Here is a 4,180-nt window from a genome sequence, read left to right on the forward strand (position 1 = left end):
AGCTACTTGGAAGGCTGAGGAGGAAGGATCGCCGGAGCCTAGCAGGTCGAGGCTGTGGTGGCCGGGAGTGGACACTGCACTGGAGTCTGGGTGACAAAGTGAGACTCCAACTCAAACAAAAAAAAAGAAAAGAAAAGCTAAGAAACCCATGTTCTTAAAGATTTTTTTTTTTTTTTTTTTTTTGAGTTTGATCTTCACTCAGTCCCCCAGACTGGAGTGCAGTGGCAAAATCACAGCTCACCACAGCCTCGACTTCCTGGGCTCAGGCGATCCTTCCACTTCAGCCCCCCAAGTAGCTGAGAATACAGACATGTGCCACCATGCCCAGCTAATTCTTTTATTTTTGGTAGACACAGGGGTCTTGCTATGTTGCCTAGGTTGGACTTGAATAAACTCTTGGGCTCAAATAATCTTCCTGCCTTGGCCTCCCAAAGTGCTGGGGCTTTAAACACCAAGACATGTATGGGTCTCAATTTCTTAAATTTAGAGTCAAATACAGCTGTGGAAAAATACTTAAAATGTGTACTCTCACATTAATACAATGTATTTTTTAAATGAGACATAGATTTTCTTCTTCAAATTGACAAAAAGTTACGATATCATTTAGTAACATCATTATCCCACACTGACAAGGGCTTAGGAAACAGGCACTCTCACACATGGCTAATGGAAAGGGGACTGAATCAGCTTTCTGGGGGAAAACTGGCAAAAGTTATCGGGGCCTTAAAAAGTTCCACTTGCAAGAATTGACCCCAAGACAATAACTGCACTCAGAACTATGCACTAAGAATTTTATATACAGATATTTATCACAATATTTATAATAAGGAAAAACTGGAAACCACCTAAATGTCCAACAGCCAAATTATTAATAAACTCATATAACAAACTAGCATTCACCATGAGATAATAATGTTACAGAAGAATATTTAATTAATAGTACAGGAAAGTGCTCAAAATTAAGCAAAAGAAGCTGGACGCAAAGTAACAGACAAGTACAATATGATCCTAATCGCTACGACAGGCCAGGCCTCTCTGGACATACCCAGAACGAAGACAGGGAAGGGGTCACCAAATGCGCTGGGATCATCCCGGGATAAAAGGGCTCACTACTTTTAGTTCTTCTTAATTTTTACAATGATGTTTATTACTTTCGTATTTAAAAAAATGAAAACATTTATATATGCTTTGGTCTTACACTCTGCTTAGGATCTCTGAGGAGAAAGGCTCTCTTTTATGAGAAAGTCTACCTGACAAGTGCTGTTTTCCTCAGCAAGGTACCTGACAAAGCATCACAAGCTGAAGGCACAGTCAAGGGCCGTAACTCTAGATCTGTCTCTCCCTGCTCTGGGCTGTGAGATCCCGCTGAGACTCAAGTCCTTTTATCTGTAAGTCCAGGCCATCTATGTGCCCACACTGTCATGAGGATCATGGATGACAGCCATGAACGCACTTTGCCAACTGCTGGAGCACAGGCGGCCTGTCCCACTGGAAATGGGACACACTCTGCTCTGAGGGAAGAAGGGAGGACATATCCATGGCCACTCCTCAGCCCCAGTGAGAACAGGAGAGGACACTCATCCTCCAGGGCACTACAGAATCAAGAACTGGGGAAGCCGGGCTTGGTGGCTCAGCCTGTAATCCTGCGTCTTGGGAGGATGAGGTGAGTGGATTGCCTGAGCCTGTGGTTTGAGACCTGCCTGGGCAACTTGGCGAGACCTCATCTCTACAATAAATCAAATATCAGCCAGGCGTGGTAGCACGCGCCTGTAGTTCCAGCTACTTGGAAGGCTGAGGCGGAAGGATCGCCGGAGCCCAGCAGGTGGAGGCTGCGGTGGCCGGGAGTGGCCGGGAGTGGCCACCGCACTCCAGTCTGGGCAACAGAGTGAGACTCCAACTCAAAAAAAAGAAGTGGGGAAATCAGTGCCCAAATCTATTGTTTTCAGTACCTTTCCTGGGCTCAATGCTTCTTTCATGGGCCAAGACTAAGCAGACCCACAATCCCACATGTCATGGGCACAGAGGCCTAATTCTCTGGCCTCCCAAGTGCTGCTGTTAAGGTCCAAATCCCTGGCTGGACGTGCCTGACAAGAGGAGCCAGCTCTGGTCTCGGGGGGCTGGTTTGCTGAAGTCTCCACAGACCCGGCTCCAGCTTTATGTTTTCAAATGAATACCCAGCCAAGATTTCAATTAAATTACCAGAAACACTTAAGTTTCCTCATAGACTCCACAACAGGGATGGAGAAGGAAGTCAGCTGATCGAGGTTACAATGCTGTTCAAGGGAGTCTCTCTTGGGTCACAAGTGGTAAACCGTGTTCTCTGAACAAAACCAGGAAGCTTTCCGTTTTTACTGTATGCACTAAGTGACGGGAGGGACTTCGGATCCTGATAAAAATACCTCCCCGTTCCCAGTGTCAATGCGACCATCAACAGGGCCTTTCCTCAGATCCCAAGGAGAACTCCAGAGGTGGCTTCAGAGAGCAGGGAACCTTGGGCAGCTGGAACTTTAGGGACTTTCTGGCTGTGGGAAGGCTGTGCAGCTGGGCAGACCCAGCATCTAGGGCCCAGGTATTGTGGGGTCCAGACCAGCAGCTGCAGTCTCGGTATATAAGCAGACAGGTGGAATTATCAGGAAATGTGTTTCCACATTTCACAGGCACAAACTATCTCTACAGAACAGACGAGCTATAGCAGCATGAGCTACCACCCTCCCACAATAAAAAGCCCCTGGGATTCAGGTTTGGGAAGAAAAAGAAAATATCCCAAATATGTCATTTGAGAAAGCAGCTCCTAACCACAACTGGCCCCAGCTTTTCTCAAGATCCAGGATGTAGATTCAGTTCCCTTGCTCAAACAGTGGGGGAGAACAGTCAGGATCAGGAACCTAGGCACAGGCCTGGAGACCTGCTCCCCCAAATTAACCCAGATCTATACACAATTTGTCCTGGCCTGGAGCCAGGGTCACCAACCCTCGACTGACGCAAGAGAGAGCCCCTCCAGTGCGGGTATCTCAAACAGCTGTCTCTGCAACTGAAGCCAAAGTCCAGGAGACCCTGCTATTGAAAGCTGCAGGTTCGTGCTTTTCCACTATCCCAGCTCCAAGGCCAGCTGTCGTCCTGTTACTGGAATCTCTCAGTTTGTGGGGGCTTCCTCAGTCATTTGCTGTAAACCTCACTGTAGGAAGAAACCTGCTAAACAAATCCAATTACCCTACTGGCCCACCCAGGGCATGACCGCTGTCACTTCCTCTTGAGCCTGGTCATGAAGCCGTTCCTGGCACCAAGGCTCCACTCGGTCACAGACAAGATTCCCAGGCTGCAGGAGGGCAGATCCCGGGGAATAAGGCAGTTACCATTTCCTTATCCATCAACAATGGCTCCAACGATTTTGCAACAGTAATTCCCAAACACAGGAATATAAAAGCTTAGCAAAGTCAATATGTGACGCTTCTGAGAGCTGGCCTTGCAGCAATGTTATCTGTATCCCCATGCCTCCGAAAGGGAAACTGGCACCTTCCATGGAAAGGTGTTATTGTAAATGTCACAAGTTCAGGAACCCAAAGTACCATCTAGGTCTCACACATAAGGGTAATGTGCTTCCAATTCAAAAGTCTATCAACACCATTGCAGATAATCAAATACAAAGATTCATCTAAAAGCACTAATGAATTCCTAGTAAATGCCTATTACTTACTTTAAAGAGAAAATAAAATACTATTATTAAAGGGGGGCGGAAATCACTGCCCAGCCTTTAAGAATTGACCCTCATTCTTAGAAGGGGTTAGATCCCAGTGAGAAACAGCAGTCTCGCTTTTTTTTAAGAGATAGGGTCTCACTCTGTCACTCAGGCCAGAGTACAGTGGCACAATCATAGCTTACTGCATCCTCAGTCTCTCGGGCTCAAGTGATCCTCCTGCCTCAGCAACCAGAATAGCTGGGACTACAGGTGCTCGCCATCACACCCCGCTAACTTTTTAAATTTTCATTATTATTATTTTTTTTTAATTTTTTTTGAGTTGGAGTCTCACTCTGTCGCCCAGACTGGAGTGCGGTGGCCACTCCCGGCCACCGCTGTCTCGACCTGTTGGGCTCCGGCGATCCTTCCGCCTCAGCCTTCCAAGTAGCTGGAACTACAGGCATGCACTACCACGCCCGGCTAACTTTTGATTTTAATGTACAG

At 47.0% G+C, this 4,180-nt stretch overlaps 1 protein-coding gene across 4 annotated transcripts in view; it reads right to left on the bottom strand.

Moving 5' to 3' along the window:
* The window catches only part of PGS1 (phosphatidylglycerophosphate synthase 1), a 43,343-nt gene that overhangs the window by 6,985 nt on the left and 32,178 nt on the right, over positions 1-4,180 (bottom strand). The gene's annotated exons all lie outside the window — the stretch shown is intronic.

Source organism: Carlito syrichta, unplaced genomic scaffold, assembly GCF_000164805.1.
Source record: "Carlito syrichta isolate Samal-C Ts95f unplaced genomic scaffold, Tarsius_syrichta-2.0.1 Scaffold313381, whole genome shotgun sequence".
Lineage (NCBI taxonomy): Eukaryota > Metazoa > Chordata > Mammalia > Primates > Tarsiidae > Carlito > Carlito syrichta.